The sequence below is a fragment of the Salvelinus namaycush genome, chromosome 2 (genome assembly GCF_016432855.1).
Source record: "Salvelinus namaycush isolate Seneca chromosome 2, SaNama_1.0, whole genome shotgun sequence".
Lineage (NCBI taxonomy): Eukaryota > Metazoa > Chordata > Actinopteri > Salmoniformes > Salmonidae > Salvelinus > Salvelinus namaycush.
In genome coordinates, this window is record NC_052308.1 from 18344611 (window position 1) to 18359096 (window position 14486).

The window sequence follows — 14486 nt, forward strand, 5'->3', positions numbered from 1 at the left end:
CAACCATACTAGCCAGATGAAGCTAGCTGGCTGTTTATAACGTTAGTTTTGGGCAATAGGGTTAAGTAGATGGCATAGCTAGTTATTTCAATAGGAGAACAACAAGTGGCTACCTAGCTATTACGTACTCACATGGATTCCTAAACCAATGCTAAGAATATTGAAAATTACTGCAGTTTTTATTGGTCATTGTTTTCAGACTGGTTGCATTGGTGCTAGCTAGGTACCACGCTAAAACTAGCTAGCTAACCCAGAAGTTGCTAATAACATATGTATCAAAAATGTTTGATCCTGATTAGAGGTCGACCGATTATGATTTTTCAATGCCGATACCGACACCGATTATTGGAGGGCCAAAAAAAGCCGATACAGATTAATCGGCCGATTTTTATTTATTTATTTGTAATAATGACAATTACAACAATACTGAATGAACACTTATTTTAACTTAATATAATACATCAATAAAATCAATTTAGCCTCAAATAAATATTGAAACATGTTCAATTTGGTTTAAATAATGCAAAAACAAAGTGTTGGAGAAGAAAGTAAAAGTGCAATATGTGCCATGTAAGAAAGCTAACGTTTAAGTTCCTTGCTCAGAACATGAGAACATATGAAAGCTGGTGGTTCCTTTTAACATGAGTCTTCAATATTCCCAGGTAAGAAGTTTTAGGTTGTAGTTATTATAGGAATTATAGGACTATTTCTCTCTATACGATTTGTATTTCATATACCTTTGACTATTGGATGTTCTTATAGGCACTTTAGTATTGCCAGTGTAACAGTATAGCTTCCATCCCTCTCCTCGCCGCTACCTGGGCTCGAACCAGGAACACATCGACAACAGCCACCCTCGAAGCAGCGTTACCCATGCAGAGCAAGGGGAACAACTACTCCAAGTCTCAGAGCAAGTGACGTTTGAAACGCTATTAGCGCGCACCCCGCTAACTAGCTAGCCATTTCACATCAGTTACACCAGCCTAATCTCGGGGGTTGATAGGCTTTAATTCAAAAACAGCAGAGCTGCTGGCAAAACGCACAAAAGTGCTGTTTGAATGAATGCTTACGAGCATGCTGGTGCCCACCATCGCTCAGTCAGACTGCTCTATCAAATCATAGACTTAATTATAACATAATAACACACAGAAATATGAGCCTTAGGTCATTAATATGGTCAAATCGGGAAACTATCATCTCGAAAACAAAAAATGTATTCTTTCAGTGAAATACGGAACCGTTACGTATTTTATCTAACGGGTGGCATCCATCAGTCTAAATATTCCGGTTACATTGCACAACCTTCAATGTTATGTCATAATTACGTAAAAAACTGGCAAATTAGTTCGCAATGAGCCAGGCGGCCCAAACTGTTGCATATACCCTGACTCTGCGCGCAATGAACGCAAGAGAAGTGACACAATTTCACCTGGTTAATATTGCCTGCTAACCTGGATTTCTTTTAGCTAAATATGCAGGTTTAAAAATTTTAAGAAAGGCATTGATGTTTATGGTTAGGTACACGTTGGAGCAACGACAGTCCTTTTTCGCGAATGCGCACTGCATCGATTATATGCAACGCAGGACACGCTAGATAAACTAGTAATATTATCAACCATGTGTAGTTATAACTAGTGATTATGATTGATTGATTGATTGTTTTTTATAAGATAAGTTTAATGCTAGCTAGCAACTTACCTTGGCTTCTTACTGCATTCGGGTAACAGGCGGGCTCCTCGTGAGGCAGGTGGTTAGAGCGTTGGACTAGTTAACTGTAAGGTTGCAAGATTGAATCCCTGAGCTGACAAGGTAAAAATCTGTCGTTCTGCCCCTGAACAAGGCAGTTAAACCCACCGTTCCTAGGCCGTCATTGAAAATAAGAATGTGTTCTCAACTGACTTGCCTAGTTAAATAAAGGTGTAAAAAATAAAAAATAAAATCTGCAAAATCGGCGTCCATAATTACCAATTTCCGATTGTTATGAAACTTGAAATCGGCCCTAATTTATCGGCCATTCCGATTAATCAGTCGACCTCTAATCTTGATCTATTTTCAAAGCTCACACAGACGTTTCCCCATTCGGTCGAACAAATACTTTATTACCAACCGCAGTATTGTACATATTTGACAGTGATCATAGTGGTGGCGCTTGCACGTGCAAATTCAGCATACACAACATTCTATAATAGAATAGTGTTATTTGACGTGTCGTATCTTTTTTGACACACAAGAGCACAAACGGCGTTCCATACATACGATACAATGCGTGCACATCTAGTCTGGCAGGAATTCAACCCTACACTTCACTGTTCCATTATTAGACAGCAACATCTATAAACACATAATTTGAGAGTTGAGAGCAATTATAGCGGCAAATACTTACAGCGCGTTTCTGCCCTCTTGTGGCAGTAGCGTAGTAGATAGTCAGCGGCAGCCAACCGTGTTATATGTTTTTTCCAACCGACAGACGGACGGACAGATAGACCTTAACGTTTGCTCAGCGGTCTAATACAGGTTTGTAGGAGACCTTGGTTTGGACCCAGTCGGTCACATTGACCCATTGGTTTTTCTGGAGCAATAACAGAAAGAAAGTTTGCTAATCCTTTATGGCACTGAGCATGAAAAGACTTCCTGCAGAATAATTGGATAAAATGAAAATGAATGTACAACATCCCTTTGAGTGTTCTGGTCCATAGTACTGTTTTACATGTTTATCTCATGGGACTAACACCCTAACTCAATAAAACAGAGGGCTAACAATGGCGCCAGCAGTTTACATTCTAGAAAATCAAAGTACCTTTTGTGCTTCCTGTTTGTTTTTGTGGTGTTCCTATTTCTCAGACCCACTAGCGGTTCTTGGGGGGCAGGGGGGGCCAGTGCCCCTGTGACAAAAATTGTGGACCCCCTTGTGGCCCCCCTAAATGTGGAGTATGAAATAATTTTTACATAGCTAATTTTTGCTATCGTTCTTTTTTTACATCCGTTATTAGACAGTGGCAACGATGATGATTATGAACATGGTCTTTTGCCTGCTAATGCCTGCAATGCAGTGAAGAAAACGATATGACAACAATAACGTCTAATGTAACTGGCCCCTCTAACAGTACAACTGGCCCCAGCTTGGCCCCCCCAGTTGAAATGGTCTAGAACCGCCACTGCTCAGACCTCCATCCTTAAAACTCCTCTCCCATTCCCAGCCCAGCCCAACTCCAGACTTGGTCCCTTTCCCAGCTCTCTAGAGCGTTTCTTCTCCCACGGTATAGCTGACAAGCCTCCATACTTTCCTGGCTGGGTTCTCCTAGAAACATCTCACCAGCAACAGGTAGGAACATTGTCAGAACACAGTGTCAGGTGTCTATACTGTAGTTCTCCCTGATATCCTTGTCTGGACCTGCAAGCCCCCCTGTCAACATGCTTTAGTATTTTTTGTATTTAGTATTTTATTGGGATCCTCAATTAGCTGATGGCTACTCTTCCTGTGGTCCAAACAGGAAACAAAACAAATAAAATACATAATGTACATAATCTCATTCACTGAGCTGGGGACAACAATGGACAGATGCAGGTAGGTTAGATTCACATGTGGTTTCTCTCTCCTGGTAGGAAAAGGAATTTCCAGTGAGAATGAATTATGTATTGTTTAGGGTAGTTATTCTATCTTTTCAGAAATCTGGGAGGTTCCTTTCTGGGTCATGGTTCTAAGAATGGTTTCATCTTTTGCCTGATGATGGCAGCAGAGTTTAGATTTACACATATTTTTCTGATTTACTGATTTCTCAAAAAGGCAATTTGCCTTCCGAGGTACTGATGTTTCATTCTATATTGCAGATATTGTGTTTTCCTCTTTACAAGCTTACATAGCTCTTTCCATTGCTCTCTTCATGTGAAATAATATTGCCTTACACTTAATAGCATTCCCCCAATCTACATAACTAATTATCTTAGACACCACATACAAATGACAACAATTGGTTAAAATATTCATTTATTGAGATACTGACACAGACATATCAAGGTAGGCCTGCCTATTTATTTGTAAATCAGTAAGCTGGATATTTAAGTACAGGTAATACGGCCTAGGGTGAATTTAATTGTACATTATAAATTCCCATAAGTAAACAATTTTACTTGGGAGTTGGCTCATTCCAAAACATTACTCTTCAAAAAATGTTTTGCAAAAACGACATTTTCCATTGCACCACATAATATTATTATTGCACTTCAAGTTGCCTCTCGTAGATCACGTTTTACCACTTAACTTTCAAAGAGAAAAATATTTGTTTAATGATTCCTCCCACCCCAAGAGATAATGATGAATAAAGTGGAATATTTGGCCTTGCATTGTATCATTCGTTATAGATAAGACCCATGCTTCTCCTCTCTCTCTCCGCTCCAGCTCTCCTGGCCTTGGCCTGGCCTGATGCTACATTACACCCCAGGGCTACATCTCCGAGCCTTCCAGCATAGCCCCACTGCTAGGGCTCTGAAAAAAAGACACAGAAAACAAAATTATGGACTGGCACCTTCTTTTCGATCAAAAGTTTGAAAAACATGGAACTTACCGATTTCACCAATGCCACAGTATCGCCATTCAACAGCATCTTTGAACTGTCCTCCTGTGAATTGAAAAAGTAATGTAATCCTCACAAATTGTGTTACACATAGCAGGCTTTACTGTATTACAGAATATGAAGTACTCCATATTACTACTGTCTGTTGAGTTAGCCACAGTTGTTCAAGTTCAGGACTAGTAACGATTCTCATACTAGAAATCAAATGTGATATTTGAGGCTGGTGCAAATGAAACAGATTGTAACAATGTCAGGGTCAATGTCCTGAGCTGTCTTTGTTCCCCTGTATGTCAGAGCATGGTAGTGGGAGCTGCACCACTGCCCTGGAGGATCAACTTACAGAGCAATGTTTGTCAGTCTAGCTTGACATCATAGACTAGACATAACATAGTAAACGAAAATCCGGTACACTCAAATTAGTATGATATGTTATGTTAGGTGTGGTTACATAAGACAAAAGGTTACTTAACGCAAAAACAAAAGGAGGGAGGGTAGTTGGTTGGTGTGGATGGGTGGGCTATAATGCAAACTGCTAGTAACCCAAAGGTTGCGTGATCAAATCTCTTCACGTACAACTTTAGCATTTTAGCTAATTAGCAACTTTGCAACTACTTACTACTTTTTTTGTTACTTTGCAACTACTTAGCATGTTAGCTAACCCTTCCCTTAACTCTAGACATTTAACCTAACTCCTAACCCTAACCCTTACCCCTAGTCTAACTAATGTTAGCCAACCAGCTAGCGTTAGCCACCTAGCTAACATTAGCCACAACAAATTGCAAATTTGGAACATATTGTAATCCGTAACATATCATATGGATTGTGCTCTCGAGTGGCGCAGCAGTCTAAGGCACTGCACCTCAGTGCTAGAGGCGTCACTACAGACCCTGGTTCGATTCTAGGCTATATCACAACTGGCCTTGATTGGGAGTCCCATAGGGCACCACACAATTGGCCCAGCATTGTCTGGGTTAGGGTTTGGCTGGGGTAGGCCGTCATTGTAAATAAGAATTTGTTCTTAACTGACATGCCTAGTTAAATAAAGGTTAAATAAAAAAAATAAAAAAAATGGATGATGGATATCCACAAATTAATACATACTATACCAAATGTAACATATTACGCTCATTTGTGTGTCCTTGAGTCCACGTTGCAGTGTTTATGGCCAATATAGTTACAGAGATAAACATCTATTTTTCAGGAGAGACCCAGTTAGCTGAAACAGATTTGATTAGTTCTAGCTTTAACTAAGCCATTCTAAAAGGAGGAACACCATAGCATGCTGGTCTCAGGTGCAGTATTTTGTAATTTGAGTAATACTATGATATTGAGTGACCCATATGTACTGTCTATACTTCAACGTGTGTCTGCCAGCCTGAACTCACGAAGTTGGCCTCCACTAGCTCCTCAGCGTCACTGTCCCCCATACTGTAGCGTGCAGGGAAACACCCTGCAAAACACTTTTCTCTCACTGGTCTCAGGAAGTCAGCATCTGTGGATTTCCTCAGCAGAGCTAACAAAAAGAAAAACACAGAGGAATATTTGCAATAACACAGTACTTAATATAAACTCAGCAAAAAAAGAAACGTCCTCTCACTGTCAACTGCGTTTATTTTCAGAAAACTTAACGAGTGTAAATATTTGTATGAACATAAGATTCAACAACTGAGACATAAACTGAACAAGTTCCACAGACATGTGACTAACTGAAATTGAATAATGTGTCCCTGAACAAAGGGGGGTCAAAATCAAAAGTAACAGTCAGTATCTGGTGTGGCCACCAGCTGCATTAAGCACTGCAGTGCATCTCCTCCTCATGGACTGCACCAGATTTGCCAGTTCTTGCTGTGAGATGTTACCCCACTCTTCCACCAAGGCACCTGCAAATTCCCGGACATTTCTGGGGGGCCCTAGCCCTCACTCTCCTATCCAACAGGTTCCAGATGTGCTCAATGAGATTGAGATTCAGGCTCTTCGCTGACCATGGCAGAACACTGACATTTCTGTCTTGCAGGAAATCACGCACAGAACGAGCATTATGGCTGGTGGCATTGTCATGCTGGAGGTTCATGTCAGGATGAGCCTGCAGGAAGGGTACCACATGAGGGAGGAGGATGTCTTCCCTGTAACGCACAGCGTTGAGATTGCCTGCAATGACAACAAGCTCAGTCCGATGATGCTGTGACACACCGACCCAGACCATGACGGACCCTCCACCTCCAAATCGATCCTGCTCCAGAGTACAGGCCTTGGTGTAACGCTCATTCCTTCGACGATAAACGTGAATCCGAGCAGGGACCCTGGGCATCTTTCTTTTGGTGTTTTTCAGAGTCAGTAGAAAGGCCTCTTTAGTGTCCTAACTGTGACCATAATTGCCTACCGTCTGCAAGCTTTTAGTGTCTTAACGACCGTTCCACAGGTGCATGTTCGTTAATTGTTTATGGTTCATTGAACAAGCATGGGAAACAGTGTTTAAACGCTTTACAATGAAGATCTGTGAAGTTCTTTGAAAGACAGGGTCCTGAAAAAGGGACGTTTCTTTTTTTGCTGAGTTTATGTAGGAATAATGTATTAAGTTACTTAACTATCAAATGTCAAATGTATTATCCGATGACAACAAATAACAAGTCCACTATTGATAGTGATAGAACTAAGTAAAATTGTATCGATTTTACTCCACAGCTTTTTTTCAAAAGTCTCTCTCTCTCATGGTCTGAGATCCCTTTAGGTGCCTTTTGGCAAACTCCAAGCGGCCTTTTACTGAGGAGTGGCTTCCGTCTGGCCACTCTATCATAAAGGCCTGATTGGCGGAGGGCTGCAGAGATGGTTGTCGTTCTTTGAAGGTTCTCCCATCTCCACAGAGTGAGCTTTGGTTTCTTGGCTACCTCCCTTACCAAGGCCTTTCTCCCCTGATTGCTCAGTTTGGCCAATTGGCCAGCTTTAGGAAGAGTTTTGGGGGTTCCAAACTTCTTCCATCTAAAAATGTTGGAGTCCACTGTGTTCTTGGGGAACTTCAATGCTGCAGAATTTTCTTTGGTACCCTTCCCCATATCTGTGCCTCGACACAATCCTGTCTCGGAGCTCTATGGACAATTCCTTCGACCTCATGGCTTGGTTTTGCTCTAACATGTACTGTCAACTGTGGGACCTTATATAGACAGGTGTGTGCCTTTCCAAATCATGTCCAATCAATTTAATTGACCACAGGTGGACTCCAATCAAGTTGTAAAAACCTCTCAAGGATCAATGGAAACAGCATATAGCAAAGCGTCTGAGTTCTTATGTAAATGAGGTATTTTTTAATATAAATTTGCAAACATTTCTAAAAACCTTGTCATTATGTGGCATTGTGTGTAGATTGATGAGGAAATTGTTTTATTTATCCATTTTAGAATAATGCTGTAACGTAACAAAATGTGGAAAAAGTCAAGAGGTCTGAATACTTTCCGAATGCACTATGTAGTATACATTGTCCAACAAAATGCTTACTTGCAGGTTCCTTCTCGACAATGCAACAACATTAAGATATTAAAAAAATATGAATATGAACATAATGTAAATGGCAGTAGAATAAAATAAACATTTTAGCATAAGTATAATACAGGAAGGCTTATAGTCCAATATTTACATGTGTATTGGGGAAGGGGGGATGGGTGTATAAATTGAGCAGTATAATAAGAGTCTGGTAGGATCAGTTGTGTAGTGTGTGTAGCATGAATCTATGCTGAGTGTACAAAGCATTAAGAGCACCTCTTTCTATGACATAGACTGACCAGGTGAATCCAGGTGAAAGCTATGATCCCTTATTGATGTCACTTGTTAAATCCACCTCAATGTAGATGAATGGGTGGAGACAGGTTAACGAAGGATTTTTAAGCCTTGAGACAGTTGAGACATTGATTGTGTATGTGTGCTATTCAGAGGGTGAATGGGCAATAGGGGGGTGCAACTCAATATTAGGAATGGATAAATGGAGGACAGTGCTTAGAAATAGAGCACCCTCTTTGGCCCTGTTCCTCTTGTTTAGCACACATGCACTCAGTCATGCACACACCCACACAGACAAACACACATATACACTGAGTGTACAAAACATGAAAAACCTGTGAATGCGCCATGTGCAGCTTCATATCACTTTGTATAAGTGATTCGATTTTTTTCAATAAGTAAAAAATTATAGAAAATCACACAATACTTCAATAGACAAACTGAAGTGCAGACACGAATGTAACATGGTGTGTATTAATATCTTCATCATCATAACAGTTATGCTACAGGCTAGTTGTAAGTAACACATTTCTGTCTTTGCCTTTTAACTTGCAAATCTGGCTTAGCTTGTCGTTAGTTATTGGTTTCTACAGTCTAATATAAAATAGGTTACTTCCACTGCTGTAGAGAAGAGCAAGTTATCATACAAAATCGGTGATGGACATTCACACATTAATACATAACATACTAAATGGAGTGTCTTGGATTTACGTACAGAATAATATGAAATGCTCTGAGACCAGGTTGTCACCAAGGCTAGTTGAAACAATTTGGCTCCTGTGTAGCGGAGTAGTACAAATCGGATCCTGAAGATTCTTTAGGATTAAGCACACAGGAGGGTGATAGTGGTTTGAGGACAAAGAGTCTTCTTGTGATGCAGAGTGTCACGTTACTCTACCCCAATAATTAAGTGGCCAAAGAAGTTAGTGAGGGCACAGAGGACTATGTCTAATGGTGTCTCCCAATGCTTAACAAAAGCTTTCTGCAATTGTCTCTTCTGCCTGAGCAAGATATTCAAACAAGATATTCTCTCTGTTTTACTCATAGCAATCAATTATTCTTAGGTCAGGGTCTGAGTCTGAATCATTATATTGTGCAGTTGACTATCCTATTCCCATGAAATCATTCCATTGGATACCTTGGAGAATTTGCAAGTTGGTCAAAGTTGGGATATTAAACTGAAGGCACAACTCCCCCCCAAAAAATGTCACGACAGACACGTTTATGGAATTTTGGTGACAATATATTTTGTACTGCCACCATCTCCCAATCTTAATGAAGGCTTAGCGGAGTTGGAGAGGCTACATATTGCCACTCACTCTCCCAGGCTTTGGTTTGTTACCTGTTCAGGTGTTACCAGTTCAGAATTCCAGCCTCGACACTGCTGCTCACGTCTCATTTTCTGGTTTGTAACATTATATAGGAAGTGGAATGAGTGCACTGTGTTCAGGTTGTTTGGCAAAAGAGACAGCTCCCTGGCTCTCCCTAAATGGACCCAATAGGGACGCTAAACTCAATACACTGTTGCAAACTCACTGATGATGCATACTGATGGAACGTTGTTTGCTAGAACTTTGTGTGTTTGTCTCTGTAACTTAGCTCACCAAATAATATTATTCATCTCCTGTTCAACATCATTCAATAAACAATCGATGATTATAGACGGGTTGTTCTATTATTATTGATTTATTTTGACTTAGATAATAATTAGCCCCTTAAAACCTCTCTGGGATAGGTGGGACGCTTGCGTCCCAACAGCCATGTTAAAATGTAGAGCGCCAGATTCAAAAAAATTATATACAATTAAACTTGATTAAATCACACATATAAGATACCAAATTAAAGCTACACTAGTTGTGAATCCAGCCAACATGTCAGATTTCAAAAAGGCTTTTCGGCGAAAGCATAAGATGCTATTATTATCTGATGATAGCAAAATGTCAACAAGAGAGTGTAGCCTATTCAACCATGCCGGCGCTACTCAAAACGCAGATATAAAATATAAAACATGCATTACCTTTGACGAGATTCTTTTGTTGGCACTCCAATATGTCCCATAAACATCACAAATGGTCCTTTTGTTCGATTAATTCCGTCCATATATATCCAAATTGTCCATTTATTTTGCGCCGTTGTACCAGAAAAAAACAGCGTTCCAGTTGCAGAAAGTCATGACAAAATATCAAAAAAATTACCTCTAAACTTTGCCAAAACATTTCAAAGTACTTTTGTAATACAACCTAAGGTATTTGTAAACGTTAATAATCGATCAAATTGAAGACGGGTCAATCTGTTTTCAATATAGGAGATAAACAAACTCACGGTACTTTTCAAGTCTTGCGCAACAATCAAACAAAAACACCAGACACTCTACTTCCTGGTGTTTTTCCGTGCTCAAATGATTAACCTTAATCTTTTTCCATACACTGGCGACATCCAGTGGAAGCAGTAGGAACTGCGACTAAAGTGATTAGAATTCTGGCCTGCCTATAATAACTCCTTGAACACACAGTGACTTAAAAAAAAAAAAGTTGGTCCTCAGGGTTTTGACTGCTATATAAGTTCTGTTATACTTACAGATATGATTCCAACAGTTTTAGAAACTTCAGAGTGTTTTCTATCCAAATCTACTAATAATATGCATATCTTATATTCTGGGGATGAGTAGAACGAAGTTGAAATTGGGCACGCTATTTTTCCATAAGTGAAAACTCTGCACCCTATCCCCAAGAAGTTTTAATATTTTGATTGTGTTGCCTTGTGTTACCTACTGTATATTTTAATGACAATTCAGGCTTTCCAGAAAGTAATTTGACTATTTACTTTGCATATATAATTAAGACAGAAAACGTCATTGATAATATTGAGATTTTTTAAAAATTAGTAATAATTTACTTTAAACAAAACACATTTTTCTATAATAGCACCATTGACAGTATCTTCAGACTATTCTATTACATCCAGCAGGAACAGTAACACCAGTGATGGTAACACCAGTGACAAATCTGCAGAAAATATAGAATATCTAAGATGGCGGCCACAGTTGTTCAAACCGCACTTCTTAAATTGTAAATAAATGACTTAATCATGTGATTTGATAATATATTTTAATCAAATTTCCTGTTCCCTTTAGTATAAACTGTGTAACACCAGTGACACATCTTAATGCTTCGCATGGAATTACCAAATTAATAATCAAGTTGCTAACATATGAAGAGAGAGTGCAGACTCACCATGTGCTTTTCATAACAGCCCCACCTTCAATTAACCTTTGACCCAGGAATTAGTTGGAAAGGATGTTACATTTTTTTTTAAATGGCTGTTTTTATAATGGGGGTAACACCAGTGGCATGAAATTGAGGGACAGGTATTCCCTGTAAATTATTTACAATATTTAGTTGATCTTTTCGTTTTTCAGGTAATCTACTAAATAACTGTAATACTTTCCTTTGTATTATGACATAAAACAATTCATTTTAACTCAATAATATGTCACTAAACCACGACTCATGACCCGAGGGACAAGCCATTTTCATGATACTGACCGTGTTCTACGACAGGGTTTCCCAAACGCTGTCCTGGGGCCCCACCAGGGTGTACATTTTGGTTTTGCCCTATCACTACACGGCTGATTCAAATAACCAACGAATTATCAAGCTTAGATTATTTTAATCAGCTGTGTAGTGCTGGGGCAAAAACCAAAACAGACGTACACCCAGGCGGGGCCCAGGACCGAGCTTGGGAAACCCTGTTCTACGATGTATACAATAATATTTTGCAATTTAACTGTCTTACATATGTTTTATTAACAATAATACACTTAAATTAAAACAAAAACATATATTTTGTGTTATTATCTGTAAGGCCTGGGTGTCGGAGTGCGTAGTCAAGCGCAGGGAAACAGCAGGTGCAATAACAACTGTTCTTTAATGAACACGGAGAAACCAGGCCACCCTACTAACACACTGGGTGTACTCCTCAAACAACCCCAGACACGGGGGAAACGAACACAGTCCAGTAAACACGAAGAACGAAACAAACACCACTCTTACTAACAAACAATCCCGCACAAAGAAACGTGCGGGCCGGCTGACTAATAAGCCCAACTAATTACACCCTAATACAAAACAGGTGAACCCAATAAACACATAGGGAGGGGGAGAAAAGGATCAGTGGCAGCTAATAGGCCGGTGACGACGACCGCCGAGCGCCACCCGAACGGGAAGGAGAGCCTGCCTCGGTCGAAGTCGTGACATTATCTGACCTTTTTAAGTGATTTTCCAGGTGGTTAAGGCGGGCGACAGGAAAGCCACTATTTTTGTGGAATGATCCAGACATTATCAGACCAAATGAAAGGTCACAGTGCAACTATCAATGCAGTGTTTGTCCTTTATTTATTTTCTTAGAAAGGAATACAATTTTCTCCAGCTCTTTGTACCTCTCTTCTCAAACATGTACCATAGTAATTTGAAGTACAAACCTTTGTTATTCATAACAATCATTCTGTCATTGTGAAAGCTATTGAAATATTCATACATTAATATATTCGTGCTTCTATGCAATGAAGAGACTGAAATAGAAATGAGAAAGAATGTATTCATGTTTATAACATGTACAGTTTTATAATATTAAACATCTTAAGTGGCTGCAGGAGTCAGTAAAGGCAGATATTTCATACAAGTAGAACAATATTTGGCGAAAAAACACCAAAATACAAATGGCCATCTACAGTGGGGCAAAAAAGTATTTAGTCAGCCACCAATTGTGCAAGTTCTCCCACTTAAAAAGATGAGAGAGGCCTGTAATTTTCATCATAGGTACAGTTCAACTATGACAGACAAAATGAGAAAAAACAATCCAGAAAATCACATTGTAGGATTTTTAATGAATTTATTTGCAAATTATGGTGGAAAATAAGTATTTGGTCACCTACAAACAAGCAAGATTTCTGGCTCTCACAGACCTGTAACTTCTTCTTTAAGAGGCTCCTCTGTCCTCCACTCGTTACCTGTATTAATGGCACCTGTTTGAACTTGTTATCAGTATAAAAGACACCTGTCCACAACCTCAAACAGTCACACTCCAAACTCCACTATGGCCAAGACAAAAGAGCTGTCAAAGGACACCAGAAACAAAATTGTAGACCTGCACCAGGCTGGGAAGACTGAATCTGCAATAGGTAAGCAGCTTGGTTTGAAGAAATCAACTGTGGGAGCAATTATTAGGAAATGGAAGACATACAAGACCACTGATAATCTCCCTCGATCTGGGGCTCCACGCAAGATCTCACCCCGTGGGGTCAAAATGATCACAAGAACGGTGAGCAAAAATCCCAGAACCACACGGGGGGACCTAGTGAATGACCTGCAGAGAGCTGGGACCAAAGTAACAAAGCCTACCATCAGTAACACACTACGCCGCCAGGGACTCAAATCTTGCAGTGCCAGACGTGTCCCCCTGCTTAAGCCAGTACATGTCCAGACCCGTCTGAAGTTTGCTAGAGAGCATTTGGATGATCCAGAAGAAGATTGGGAGAATGTCATATGATCAGATGAAACCAAAATATAACTTTTTGGTAAAAACTCAACTCGTCGTGTTTGGAGGACAAAGAATGCTGAGTTGCATCCAAAGAACACCATACCTACTGTGAAGCATGGGGGTGGAAACATCATGCTTTGGGGATGTTTTTCTGCAAAGGGACCAGGACGACTGATCCGTGTAAAGGAAAGAATGAATGGGGCCATGTATCGTGAGATTTTGAGTGAAAACCTCCTTCCATCAGCAAGGGCATTGAAGATGAAACGTGGCTGGGTCTTTCAGCATGACAATGATCCCAAACACACCGCCCGGGCAACGAAGGAGTGGCTTCGTAAGAAGCATTTCAAGGTCCTGGAGTGGCCTAGCCAGTCTCCAGATCTCAACCCCATAGAAAATCTTTGGAGGGAGTTGAAAGTCTGTGTTGCCCAGCAACAGCCCCAAAACATCACTGCTCTAGAGGAGATCTGCATGGAGGAATGGGCCAAAATACCAGCAACAGTGTGTGAAAACCTTGTGAAGACTTACAGAAAATGTTTGACCTCTGTCATTGCCAACAAAGGGTATATAACAAAGTATTGAGATAAACTTTTGTTATTGACCAAATACTTA